This window comes from Crocodylus porosus, unplaced genomic scaffold, assembly GCF_001723895.1.
Source record: "Crocodylus porosus isolate Cpor-Errol unplaced genomic scaffold, CroPor_comp1, whole genome shotgun sequence".
NCBI classification, from domain to species: domain Eukaryota; kingdom Metazoa; phylum Chordata; order Crocodylia; family Crocodylidae; genus Crocodylus; species Crocodylus porosus.
This window is the reverse complement of record NW_017728886.1, coordinates 29086130-29101140: the sequence shown is the minus strand read 5'-3', so window position 1 is coordinate 29101140 and position 15011 is coordinate 29086130. Positions and strand designations below refer to the sequence as shown.

Genomic DNA, 15011 nt, shown 5'->3' with positions numbered 1-15011 from the left:
CTCTGAAGAAAATACAGCTCACTGAACGGAAAGTTTCAGTTTGTAACAACTATTTGTGATGAGTCCATACTGAAATTAGTTGCAGCCATATCTTATCATCAGCATACCTACAGGGTTCATTTTGGAGTCTTGGGAGCTTTTCATGCAAAGCAACAGCAGAAAATGTAAATGTAGCCATCATGTTGCCAGTCTTAGATTAACTATACACGGGGCAAATAATGGTTAGCCATTGAGTGTGCCAACTATGAATTGGGAGCAATACTACAGGCCTCATTTTTACAAATACAGCGTGAAACACACATTCAGAGTGATGAGGAGGAAGGTAGTTTTAAGTCACCCTGGAAGACTTCTAATTCTGGGCTGTCAAAAAAGGCTGATGTAAATTATTTCACATTGAATGATTTGATTGTTTATGATGGACCCTGGCCTCCGTTACAGGAGCCAAAGTCTTCTCAAATGTTAAGAAGCTCCCTGATGGTTGTCTGTGGGCTTCTCAACCCAGAGAAGCACAGAATCAGCCCCAGTTCGCTCCTGAGACTGCAGATAGATAGTATAAGGCTGGGAGCTGCTTCTACTAAAAGCAATCTCCCTGGCAGGGAGGTTTCTCCTCCAGCATGGTCTACAGAGTCTGCAGACAACATGTGATTGTCACTGCCTATGTGTTTCCAGAACCCAAGGCAGATATGGCTGCCTACAGTAGCAGAATATTCAGCTCCATTACTCAAGGGGATCATTCCAGTCCTGTGCTTTAAAGGCATGGCTCCTGTAGAACAAAACTGGTGAAAGAGTAGGAAGTGGAACAGGAAACTGAAGGATTTGTCGATAGAAAAAAAAAGTTGGTTTGATAGGTCTTTCCACTGTAGCTGGATTGGTTCAGGTCTATCTAGAGACTGTGTCCACAGGGTTTTGTTAGTGTCACTTTAAGCTATTTACCTTGTAAATCATATAGATATGCTTTTTCAATTTGCCAAGCGGCTTTCTGAACAGATACTCCAGGGTGCCATGTTCTAACATTAGGTTCTATGCATCCTTGGTTTTTTTCCTGAAGTGTATTGTGGGATATCTACTTCCCACAATGAAGTGCATTGTGGGATACCTACCCACTCTGTTCAATTATGGCCTAAAACTACAAGCCCTCATGATTCCTTTAAAAAATCCCATCATGTAGCAACTCAATGCCCTTTTCAATGTGCTTTTGGGGAATATGGAGAAGCACAGCTGAGCACAATAGTCTTGTCAGTCATTAATAAAAGTAGGGTAAGGTGGAAAACTGACACATCAGCATATCCAGCACGATGGCATGGAGATACTATTATGGAAGGAGGTATTATAACTTGAGTTATACAAATTGCTTCTTAAATGCATTGTTCAAGTAAAAAAACATAATATTTTGAGTTGACTCAAACTGAAATGGTTTTTTGATTTTCAAAAAAATGGAAAGTCATAAAAAATTGCTGTGAGTTGAACAAAACACAGTTTTGTTTCACATCTGAGACAGATTTTTTTCAGGATTTGAAAAATTAAAATGAAAGACATTTCAAAATATTTCATTTTGAATGCAAAACAGAATTATTATATTTAGGAAAAAGCAAAACATTCTGAATATTCCAGTGTCTCTCACACGCTCCCAACCAACAGGTAAGCAAACAAAAAAATACATGAAAGATGTTGGTGCCACCACCTCTGCATTTTTGCCCTGAGTGTGATTCCTTTTGGCATTCTGGGAGACAGCTCTCTCTGCTTCTGTGGTGTAAGAAATCTTTGACACCTGTTTTCATATAGGCTAAGTAGCTGCAGAATGACAATGGAGGTGTACTTAGAAGACTGAAGGGAAGGTGGAGAGGTGTCATGGTTGCAGATGTGTCTGAGAGAGATCTGCCATATGTGATAGCAGTTTGCTGTGCTTGAGGCAACATCTGTGAGAGGGAAGAAAGGAGCCTTCAGGTGCTAACAGAAGAGAAACACTACAACAGGTACTGCCCTGAATTGGTCTTCATGCCAAAAATAAGCAGCTGCTCCTTTTCCTGCCTTAATTTTGGAATTTCTTTCTCCTCTACTCTTGCCATTCTGGGAAAGGCGTAGAGATGATATATGATATTTTCCACCTTATTCCCTCTTACATTGGAACCATGTTCCCTAGAACTGGACATCTGCACCCTTGCACACTGAAAGCATGGGTGGGAAAATCAGAGAAGGGAGATTCCCAAGAGGAAGCTGTCCTCATGTTGAAGGATGTTACTATGAGGTAAGTTCCCAAGAGGCAGAAAATGTTCCTCTTCCAAAAGACAGTGGGCTAGCTGAGGAGAGCTTCAGCTCTGCTGTTTTCTCAGATCGTGACCCCTGGCTGATGTAGCAATGGAACAGAAACACCACCAGTATGGACAGTATGGAAAAGGCCACATCAACTTTGTGCACACCAAAACAGAGTATAATTTTTGCTTTAAATGTATTCTGTTTGCAATACCTGCTGAACAATACAAAGTGCTTGTTGGCTTGCTTAGTATCCTTTATACCATATGGAGCCTACAAGGAAGTGTCTCCAACCCTCTGTCAGCTGCTTTTCTTTCTGACATTGACCCATTCCAAATGCCTTCATTTTTCATGCTCTCTGCCATCCACTTCCATGTCTCTACTGCCCTCTTCCATGTCACATCCACTTTCCTCTTTTCCTTTTCCCAGTGGGTTCCTCAAATATCACCAGTATAGCACGTGGCCTATTCCATACCATCTTGTTTGATTTCCATAATGATGCCTCTTGGCTTAGTCTTCTCTTCTGCCTGTTGTTGGGATATTAGTGCACTGCAGAACAAACAGAGCTTTGTAACAATTGATCTGTAATGATTTTTCATGGAAGGGGTTAAAAGGCTGTGCATTGCAACAATAATGGTCTAACAGTAATTAACTGTGGTCTTCTGTAACTTACGTGTTCAAAAATGGCAGCTAGTCTTACAGTTTCTATACCATAGAGAATTATACTATTACCTTTTTTAAACAAATCTGTTGCTATGTTTTGTATCTTTTTCCAGTGAGTGATCAAAAATTCAAACGGTAGTTAAAAGCATGGGGCCAAAATAAACTGTGATGCACAATGCAGTTTTCAGTGCTGTTTCTCTTTTTGGGACTATACCTGCACTACAGTCACTCCTCTAAATTTGCTACTTTTAGTAGCCACATAACTAGGGATCCTGGTTTTCCCTGTTTAAAAATTGTAAATTCTCTGATTTAAAAAGCACCCCAAAATCTATGTTCTTCTGTAATTAAAATGAAACACCACTATGTACATAGGTATGTTTTGATATATTTACAGATTTAAAGCAGTTTGGAAGCCTACCAGTGCCTCAGTCACTACCATAAAATACATTGTAAATACCTATACATTTTGGTGTTTGATTTTGGGTTTTTTATCATGGAAAATCATTGCTCCTCCTACCCCCTTCGCTCACCAGGACATGGGTCCAGCTGTGGCTGTCCCCTCCCTACTGCTTTGTGGTGCTGAGTAGCCCTGATACACTGGTGCCGTTGCCCAAGCCATTATCCCTCACTCCTGACCCACAGCCCCCCCACCAGCTCTGTTGGAGGGGACTCCCAGCTGACAGGGCTATGGGGCCAGGGACTGGTTCTGAAGCCCCCTGTCTCAGTGTCTGAGCCCCAGTTGCCATCCACAGGAGGCACCTTGCCAGGGCAGTGCGGAGCTCCCAGCAGCAACAGCAGCAGCAGCAGCAGCAGCATCGAGCTTCCCTACTCTGTAGCAGCAGCAGCATCGTGCCCCACTCTGCACTGCCATGCCAGTGCCCACCCACTAGGCCCTGGAGGCCCCAGGTAGAGGGCAGTAGGGTAGGGAGTCTGAGCCCACAGGAGGCAGCCTGTCCCCACCCCACACACATCTTGGGGGCACATGCCCCCATTCCCCCTCCAAAGTATGTGCAGTGACAGGGAACCAGGCCACATAATGGACTGGGATCAAGCAAGAGGAAGAAGGATCCTCAGGAAACAAGGGGAAAGGAATGGGACCTGGGATACATAGTTCATGGTCACTGGATTAAAGATTTCAAGGAGATAAACACTTGTAAGCCAAAATTTCTGCCGTATGAGTTTTTCATACTAAGAACAAGAGTGGATAAAACCTAAACATGCAGAAACCTCTCGGTCCCTGCCATTGCCAGCAGAAAGTGCTGTTGGCAATGGCTTAGGGGCTCTGAGTAAGAGTGGCTGTATATGCAGAGGTCTCTGTTGCAGTGAACTGCACATTAGTGCCTTCAAGGGGGTTGTATATATTTCTGTGCGTCTCACATTATATTGTTATATACCGGTATATAACAATACCAGTGCATCTCACTGGGCACATCTACACATGCCCCTAATTGTGCATTTGGTACTGGCCTTAGCACGTACTAAATGACTGTGCAATATGCACCAGTACTGCACAGTCCCAGCAGCAGACAGTTATTTTTAGATGCTATGTTGCCATAGCAATGAGCTTCAGTGATATAGCTCATTGCTATGGTGATGTAGCACCAGCATCACAGTTTGTGCCTGCTGATGCTATGTCACCATAACCCATCACAGTTTGCGCCCTCCGATGCTATGTCACTGTACCAATGAGCTATGTTGCCATAGCTTGTCGCTATGGTGATGTAGCATCTCATGTAGATGCACCCACTGTGTATTAGTATACATGAATGAGTTATGCAATCTAGAGTATCAGTCATGGTCATTCCTACAATTCTTGACATTTTGAATTACACTTTCCCACACCACAGTTCTCAAGTACACCAGTCTGTTCAAGTTTTTAAAGCAGATGATGATATAGGGTAGGAGTATGATATTGCTAGAGGTTTAATGATTAGTGATCTAAGTACAAGACTAGAAGCCAGTAATCCTTGAGTTCTTGTCATGAATATGATAACACACTAACATACTATGGTAAAGGGAAGTACCTGGCACAGCAACCCCAGAGTGACAGCTGCCTGGGAGGTGTCCCTGGCAGTGTCAGAGGACTGAATGAGAGCTTAGTAAGAGCAGGAGATGGGCTTTGCTTACCTGCAGGGACAGTGACGATATCAGCAGTGGAGCATCAAGAACAGCGTCAGCCCCATTTTGTGAGTGCATGCCAGCTGTGGATTGGGCAATGTGTTGGGGCTGACATTATAAGCGAGTGCCCCAAACCAGTGAGAGAAGAGCATGGGGAAGCCAGGAGGCAAGGGACATAGCCCCATGGCAGTGTAGCCCTGGCAGGGGCATTTTAAGCAAGTGAAGGAACCTGCTCCAGAGACTGAAGGCTCAGAGGAGCTTTCAGCCGCAGGGATCCAGACCCTGGCAAGGAGTAAACCATGGCCTGGGAGATCTTCCCCAGATGTCATTACCACACTGGATCCACAGGAGGAGGGAGCTGCAGATGCAAAGAGGTGTAAGTGGCCTGAAAGAACCTGGGATCAGGAGCACACTGTTTATGTTCTTTGTGATTTTGCTTGTGAGTTTTGATGCTTTTTCATTGTGGGAGGACTAGATTGACCCACTGGTCAGGTACCTTCATGAATTACATTAGGATGAGACTGAGCTAATCAAGTGGGTAATGAATTGATTGAGACTGAAGGGAATTGTTTATTCTGGAAAGAGTTGATTTATTTATGCCCAGAGGGGATTAATAAATTACCACCGCTGGAGGGCGTGGAATGATTTACGTATGAATTAATGGAGACTGAAGCCCACCATTTATTCATCAAGGGCTTGATTTCTGTATATCTGAAGAGTTAATGAATTACACTTATCAGAAGGCAAGGGGTGAGTTGCCTTCTGCATTGATCCAGGAGCGTATAAAACACTCAGTTGCAGGATGCAATGCATTGCTGCCTTTTCCACCCCCCACCACCCATAGACTTAATAAATCCCTACTGAACGTGGCAGACTGAGTTGCTTGCTGAATGAGTTGCTAGCCCAGTACCTTCCTGCTTGGAGAAGCTGTAGCATGTGTTCCCATTTAAGACCAGCTGGCATGTGGATAGGGTGAAAAGGGAGAAGGGAGCCCCGAGTCCCACTGGTACATGCAGCTTGTGTGGGCACCCACAGATAACCAGGGACCCGCCCTCAAACTCACAAGATCGAGGTGTGGCAGGTGAGTTGGGGGTCATGCCCTGCGAGTGGGACATATTAAGGGTCAAACGGTCCAGCCACAGAAGTGGGAACCCTAGAGACTGGAGTGCATGGACCATACAGCAAAGTCTATTTTGGCACCGCCACTCACACACACACACTAGCTCATGTATGGTTTGTGGGCTCAACCTGGTTCTGTCCACAGACAAAGGCATAAATCCTAGAAAAGTTCTCATTCACAGACATGCACTGCCCATCCTCCATGGGTAACTATGTCAAATAAGAATGTGCATGTTCACTTCTCTGAGCATGGTTTTAAAAAAAATGGTTTTAAAAAAAATGGTCTCTAATCTCTCTGTACTTGTTTCTCCTTGCACGTCATAGAATAAGAAGAATCCCCTGCTGGATGAGATGTTGTGAGAATGCTTTTTCAAAGGCTCTGCAACCATTTCCCAATATGAAAAGTACTAACAACTTCAGGAATAGAGTCAATGTGATATTAATTTCCAATTCTATAGATTTTTGTTTTGCTCTTCCATTGTTTTTCCAATGTACAAAGTGCAAATACATCCACTTTCAATCAGAATGAGTAAATCTTAATCTTCCTTAAGACTATAAAAAACAACATACAAAAATATCAATTCTCCATGAGAAAGAGAGGAATGCAAAAATTCACTCATTTTGCATCTGGGCTGAGCACAAAATGACTCCTTGTTCTGCGGCTACAGGTGATGGAAGGGCAAAGAGACTAACTAAATTGTCTGTTTTTAAAAGGGCAGTACATAGAAAGCAGCTTTTTCTGGAAAGAGCAATTATAAATCTAAATACTAACGTTATCTCCTTTCAGTCTGCACAGAGGGGCCAAATACTAGAAGTGAGACAAGGGACTAAAGAAAAAGCTGAGAAAACTAAATACCATAGTTTTCTAAACAATACAGTCTAGTTCAAACAGAAGTGAAAATTTTCATCCAGGAGTTATGTTCTAAAACTATGGATTTAGCACAGAAAGTCATTTCCACCATTTCATATAGCAATATCTACTCAATATGGCAGCACCAAGTGGGCACCCACAGTAAAACTGTTTACATTCCACTATTGAGTCAGTATTCAAACAGTTTATTGTAGTGCAACACACACACTTTACTGGTCAGAATCCTTCTTCAGCACTGAATGTGTACTGGAATTTGAAATCAGAAAAGTGACCTCTGGTCAAGATAACTCCAGAACAGTGGAGGGTGCACAGGTAAGCAGCCAGGCTGGAGTAGATGTAAAGCAATGTGATATAGGGTAATAGTGGTTGGTTTAATTTATTGAAAGCCAGGACACATCCACATAAATATTTCAGCATTATAACTCTTTTTGGAATAGAGGTAAGCAGCTTTCAAAGCAGAATAAGATGCAGATAATCTTCAAAGGAAGGAGTAACTTTTGTATATGGATACAAGGCTAAAAGCTATGATCAACACACTTTCCCATACAGAGAAGCCCCAAGAAAATTTCCAATAATTCATTATGCTCAGCAAGGTTCATTAACACTGATGGAGAAAATAAAACTGAAGAAAAAAACATGGGGGCAGGGGAGGAATATATAATAGCTCAGTTATGATGTTACATAAATCTTAACCTTCAGTATGTCCTGTGGTCATGTGTCCATGCATGTGCAAGCATACACCCACATACTCAAGCCCTTGACGCCCATTTGAGGCTTCTTCCCCCCACCCCCACAAGAACCTTTGCAAGGACTGAGGACACTGCATTCTGGTTCAAGAGTATTAAAGTAGCTGAGTGTCTGCCCATGTTGACCCAAGGAGTGAGATATGCTCGAAGCAGGGAACGCTACATTTGTTTTTCACGGGATTTAATCTGAAATACTAAGCAGGACTTAATGGGTCCTTCAAGAACCTGCTTGAATGGCACATTCAGCATTTTTGTCAGTCAGTTGTAAGTCAGAGATTTGATGTTGCAGAACTACAACAATAGCATTCAAAAGGTCACTTCTAGATTCTTTGTAGTCTTGCGTATAGAGCTGACACTGTGTAACATTAATTGCAGGTGTTTGCAGTATCTATATTTTTAGCTTTTGTAGAAGCAAGATAAGCATCTTTCTGCAAATAAATAGCTTCTTCAATAGGTACTGTCGGAATTATTCTTTGCTTGTACAATGCTGTTGGTAAAGGAAGAGGTTTCAAGAGATGCCAAAAAGGAGGCTGTAAAGCAGTACCCTAACTTTCCTAGAGCTGGGCCAGCCAGAATGCTCATCCCCATATAATTGAGAGCAGATTAAGATCCACCCCATGTGACACTGGATTTATAGCAGTCTCACATGCATCATGTGTAGGTTAGAATAAGGTGGAGTACTGTGAACTAAGCTACTGGCCTGCCCCTATGCCTGTCCCTTACATAGCTGTTGTGCCCTGTGCCTCCTATACCCTCAGGCTAGGGACAGAGGTTAAATGTAAACCAATTTAAGTGATCAGAAACTTTAACAGAACAGACACTCAGTGCACACAAACTGGTTTCAAAATGGCCAAAACTGATTTAAGATAAACCTGGTTGAATGCAGTATCAGACTTAACTGATTTGGGTCAAACCAGTTTATGAAACTTTTGTCCCATACCCTTTCCTGGTTTAAGTTAAACCAGAGTCCTTCTGCATCCCAGCATGCTCTGCAGCCCTGGGCTGGGCTGGGCTGCGCTCTCTGCTCCAGAGAGCAGGGCTGGCTCTGCCCCTCTGAACTCTAGCTGGACCAGGGATGGGGACATGGCCAGATACATATCAGCATGGCCCCGTTATGGTTAAGAGGGCAGGGAGGGTTAATTCTTCCCTCCTTCCCCTCCCCCAACCACAGCTGGGGTCTGCCTGTCTGTGGGAAAGCAGCAGAGGTGGAGGGGGAACCGGGGATGGCAGAATCCAGCTGCAGTCCCCAGGGGCAGAAGGGACAGAGGAAGAAATTAACCCCCTCCCTGGGGCCATGCCGGAATGATGTCTGCAATGCCCCCGCCCCCACCTCAGGGCAGGGTGCTCTGTGTGGCACTACCTGGCCCTGGAGGGGGACTCTTCCCCCTCCTCCTCCACCACCCTCCCATCACAGGGCAGAGAGGGGGCTCTGTGTGGTGCAGGAGGGGGACCCTTGCCCCTCGCCTCCCCCCCGTACCCCACCACCATGGGGAGAGGGGCTCTGTGTGGCACTGCCTGACCCGGCCCAGCCTGGACAGGGGGAATGGTTGTCATTGAGTCACAGCCATTTGGGAGGTCCCCATTCCCACAGCTCAGGCTGAGGGGCAGAGCCCTCCTCCTCCTCCTGCTCCCCCTACCACTGGGGTCTGGCCCTGTCTGGCCATGCTCCCTCTTCCCCCCCACCCAGCTCAGCTTTCCTGTAGAAGGGAAGGGAGGGCTTCTGACCTGAGCCATTGCAGGCATGTGCCTGCGTTTCTGGAATGAAAAGTGGATGTCTATCCACTTGCAGAATGGTTCGATCTGTGCAGGTTAGACTAACCTGCAAAGATTGAATCAATTCAGGCTCGGGCTTTTTGAATGTCTGTCCCTAGCTTCAGAGACCAATCCCCAGCACCTCCTCTGGGGAAGGTTGTCTTTGGTTTGTGCAGTTGAGACAGCAAAAAGAGCAGGGGCTGAGAATATGGTTTTCTATGTTTTAAAATATATTAAAAGAGTAAATGTATCTAATTAAAGTGGCAACTGGTCTAACCTCTTAAGTGTCTGTTCTGCCCTGATCTCCTCTCATTTAACTTCTATTGAGGCTAACAACAGCTATACATAATCATCAAGGAGAAAATGGATTGCTTAAATTTGGACTTCCTTAATCGTTAGCATCAGCATTTCCAGATGTGCTGAAATTGCATTCAGAATAAACACAGGAAGTGAAGCAGTTTAAGTATTTGACAGTAAATTACTACCACGAGTGAGAAAAGAGCTGCTATACATAACTGAAAAAGCAAGTACTAGTGTTGGCTGGTGGGTGCCTTTCTGTGGTCAGTGTTTAAAAAAAAAAAAAAAACACACAAAATGCACACGGATAGTTGCCTTGTAAACTTCTTTCTTTCTTCTCTAATAGAAGAACTCACAGTATGTTGGGTACCCTTCTTGCAGTGCTCATCTGCATAAAAAATTAACTGAACCCCCCAGGAAGTTTGCTTGAATAAGAATTATAGTTTTGGCCAATTGAAAAGAGAGGTCTTGGTTCTGACCAAGGAACTCCACTCCCGAAGTCCAGAGGAAGACCTCAGATTTCCAGACTCGCTCTGCAATCAGTCCTAAAGGCCCTCCTCACCCCCCCCCCCCGGCAACATGGCTCTTAAAAAGAACAATGTTGCCACCTGTAAATGGTAAGATGATGGGTGCTGCCAGCCAGGGCAGCACCAGGGTGACAAAGGTTTGTGTGGCCCCCTGGCTAGGAGCCCCGGTCAGATGATCAGGGCTCAAGAGGCTGGGAGAACTGGCCACATATTCAATTAAAGAGACGATAGGAACCAGCCACAAAGTCATCACACATATTTTGTGTAATACTTTGATGGCTTATCCCTCATTTTATCTCACCATTAATTGAATTAACATGTGGCCAGGGCATTACTTAAGATGTGATTAACTATTTAATCATGTCTTTAGTGTAACAACTGTCAGGGGCCTTAAAGGCAAAATAAGATTGGCGCACAAATTCCTAGAGACGTTAGGTACCTTCAGGATTGGGCAATAGCTGACAAGATGTTTTTGAGGATCTAAGTTTCAGACTTCAGTACTTAAAGAGAAGTTAAGTAGCACTTAGATGCCTCTGTTGTTTTGTATATCTAGCTTAAGAATATAAGCCAACTTTTAAATATGGGAGACTAGGAAGAAATCTTCTGCAGAGGCAAGCTGCCCTACAGTTATCCACAGCAAAATTCTTCATCTGAAATTTCTGGGCCAAGCCACTGCTGGAGACAAGAGGCTTATCAGTTTTTTCCACAAGAAATTTTTAAAGGTCTTTGCTACTTACAGTGTGGAATACAACTAAATATTAAGGTCTTGAAATTTTTTGTGAAAGGGCATTTCTTTTCTTTTTCCCCCTCAGATTGCCCTTGTCACTAGTGAAAAGCAAGTTTAGTTATTTTACAGTTCCTGGCGTTATTTCTCACCCTCTTACAAATTCACATCACAACTGATACTCAGCCGAGTAGATGTTTAGAAACACACAGGTCGTGCAGATTAGGACTGAGGCTGATTGTCAAAACAGTGCAAGGAAGCCTTGAAAAGCATCTCTGAGCACTCCGAGTTCCCTCCAGGCAACACTTCACTTTCAGAAATGGTGAGATGTAAGTACAGAACAGGACTTCAGCTCAACATTACAATATCAAACCTGATTTTAGGTACACTGCTGAGTCAAACAGAATTCACAACTCAAGTTAAGTACTTAGGGTCCCTAGAAGGGGTGAGAAATAGATATCTAAGAATAAATTCCCAGAAGAAGCCAGCACACTGAAGGGGTAGCTGCTTAGACTAGCAAACAAAAAACAACAACAAAAGGGATATAACTTAAACCAACAACTCAAGCTCTCGGACTGGTAGATACCTAAACTCCAGGCTGGAGCAAGAAACCTCTCTTCTGGTTCAGATTCACAACCATGAACCTGAGTTGAGCTTGACCTGGCCTAGACGCCTTTCTCACAAAAAACAAAAGAAGGCCATGCCTGCTCCTCTCCGTCCCCCTAGCCCATTTTACCAAAAAAGGTAGTAGTTACAGCACTTACCTGGGATACAGGAGACCCAGGTCCAAATCCCATCCGCCTGCCAGTTTGATCTACATTTTCCACCTCCCTAGAGAAAGCCCCTGGGATCAGTCTGCAAAGAGGAAAATCAGATGTTCTTTTAATTATCTCCTTTTGAAGCTGTTCAACTTTGTACAAAATACTTTAAAATATTCACTGAGGCAATGACTGGAACCCAAGTATCTCCTCTCCTAGGCTAGTATCCCAATTACCAAGCCATAGGGTCTCTCTCTTATTCACTTTCTCTTTGACTCAATAAATAATTGTTTCATTCAAAGTGGCATATCATCACAGGTAAGTGCCATGATTAGGGTGGGGGGGCTGTGAAGGCTACTACCCTCCTCTACCTCCTGGCTATGTTTTGTGTGGGGTCAGATGTACTCTAAGCATGTCCACTGGCTCAGGCCTGACAAGTGACATAGGTGGTGGAGCTCCTAGTTTGTGAATCCTGCCGAGACTCATGCATGAGATAAGTCTTGTCCCTGTCAAGATGCAGGCAGTTCTGTGTATAACCAGTGACTTGAAATGTAAGTGATTAGGAAACCTTACTTGTGGCAAGTTAAACAAGTAGGGAAATTAGATATTGTATGGTTTACTGGAGATTTTGAGGATCTAAAATTTGGATTTAGGCAGCTAGGATGGCAATGGGGTGTCAAAGTCCTTCTCCTAATTAGTCCTAAAATCCCATAAAAAGAGAACAAAGAAGTTATTCTACCCCATCTGCCTCTCCCCTACATCTTCCTTTAGAAAATGCAATGATCATTTACTTAGAAGTAAAATGTCTGAACTAGAATAAATTCTAGTAACCCTCTTAAGACTTGGGGCCAAATCCTAGTTGCTATAAATTGCCATATTCTGTCGGTGTGACACTAGCTGAGGATATCGGTCTTTGCATAATTAGACCTTTATTGCCCAAACCTTACTCATGTTGGTGAATGCTTACTCACATGGATAGGCTCTTTGACTTTTGTGGGCCATGTATCCTCACTCGTGAGTATAATGGTGATGGAATTTGGTTCATAGAGAATGGAGCAAACATTCCCTCAGCAGTACACTTTGCTATTGCTAGTGATTTTCTGTTGCACTCTGACTGCAGTGACTGGCAGCAGCAAAAAGCCCTTAGATAAGAAGCTATATCTCTATGTTACTAAAAGGAAAATGGGGGGAATGAATAAAATATACCCAATACTTCACAGAAAATAGCATACATTTATCAGATACATATAATGACAGTAACAGATGGTGGCACTAATTGTTGGTTGGGAAGTTACTGTTCATTTACTTTGCTGAAGGGCAAAGTTTGGACATGGATGTGGAATTTTTTATATTACCACATTTTGACACAAGTTAGAAAAGCATTACAGATTTCTTCCCTTTACTGAGCTGTCAGATCAGATCATGGATGTACGTGACTGTATGCTATAGAGTTTAGCACTATCTACACAAAGCAAAATTAGAGCAAACCTTGGTAATGATATTTGATGTTTCCATGTACAGTGAGGTATAGTTTTAATGAAATAAATGTACAGGTGTCGCTGTCAAGGGAACAGAGGTGTTCTTGTCTCAGAAGTGCAACGGAGCATGCACTCCATGCAGGTACCATTATGTCTGAGCACCTCGCAATAAACAGTAATGGATTTAAGCTGCTGTGAGATAAGGGTATATTATCCTCTTTTTACAAAAGGGGAACTGAATAAATAAAGTGTCTAACCTTTCCACAAGAACTCTATTGCTGAACCAACAACTTAGCCAAGGTCTTCTGACTACTAGTCCAGGCCCAGGAACCAGTTCTCTAGACCAGGGTGGCCAGGGTGACCCTCATCCAATCCTCCACTGAAGTTCAAGAGCTGGAGAGTGGGGAGGGGGCTGAGTGACCCAGAGTGAAGGTGACCCCTCCCCCCCCACCACTGCACTCCAAATTTCCCTGTGGGGAGCACACCCCAGGGTAAGCAGCACAGCTGCAGCCCCCACCCTGGCACTCCCAGAGGGAGAGAAGTAGGGAGGAGGGCAGCCTTGGGGCACGCTCCCTGCAGGGAAAGCCAGAGCAGTGGGAAGTGCCACGCTGCACTGTCCCCCAGAGTCGCATCATGGAGAAGTGGGTGTGGGTTTGGCCAATTTCCAGAGAGCTGCAAGTACTGTGCCGATGAGCCGCATGTGACCTGCAAGCTGTGGTTTGGCCACCTCTGCTAGACCATAAACCCTATATCAACCTACCACAGCACTTTACCAGTCTGTCACAGCCTGGGATGGCATGCACCACCTAGATTAGTGACATGTAAGACATTAAGTGTCGCTACCCATGATGACAGTCCTCTCAGCTCATGCTGGAAGAGAAAGCAGGCAGTCATTTTATATTCAACTGCATGCAAATCCTAAGACGAAGGGACACATTGTTCCCTCATTATACTACAGAGTACTCAGAGTAAGCAGCCCTGAGCCTTTTTGAGAACAGGCAGCATATAAATCCAATAAATAAATAAATCAATACTGGGGCACCAGAATGAACCCACACATAACAATTAGCTTGGGAACAGGTGCTAATTTCCCATTTGATAATGCAGTGCACTTACAAAAGAGAGGTACTGCAGGAAAACATGATAATGAGTGAGTATTTGTGTTCAATACCTGATGGTCAAATGTTACAGGCTGGATTGAAACCACCTGTTAAGTACATGACCTGTGAAGACTGCAGGAAGAAAAGAAACCAAAGTCTAAAAGATCCATGACCTTCTCCCACCCCACTCCATCTCTTACATCTCCATGCAAATATGGTTCCTTTTCTTTGGGAGGAATGGAGGTGATCTGGGGGCCTTGTTACCCGTTTCACTTTGAGCTGTTCAAATATTGAACATTGTTAATACTAGCTCAAGTTTGGATCAGCCACAGTTTACGGCTAAAAACTAGGGCTGTGCGAAGCTTTGGGTAGTGATTCGATTTGGAGGAGATTTGGCACGATTCAGTGGCTGAATCTCCGAATCTGAATTGAATCAGGGGACCAATTTAAAGGTCTAAATTGATAAAAAGCTCACCAAATCTTCAGCAAAGATTCAAAGAGCTTTGATGATTCGGGCAGTCCCCGGTGGCTGAAGCAGGGAGCTGCAGCTGACTCCAAGCTGGTAAGTACTAGGGATTGGGGGAAGGGACCATGGGGGAACCCCTGCC

At 44.0% G+C, this 15011-nt stretch overlaps 1 long non-coding RNA gene across 1 annotated transcript in view; it reads right to left on the bottom strand.

Moving 5' to 3' along the window:
• Window positions 1-1673: 1673 nt before the first annotated feature.
• LOC109319863 overlaps window positions 1674-15011 on the bottom strand; it is a 33374-nt gene continuing 20036 nt past the window's right edge. The window contains exons 2-3 of the long non-coding RNA XR_002103659.1: window positions 11832-11922; window positions 1674-2799 (exon numbers count right to left, since the gene is read on the bottom strand). This is a non-coding gene — a long non-coding RNA (uncharacterized LOC109319863). The remainder of the gene's footprint in view (window positions 2800-11831; window positions 11923-15011) is intronic.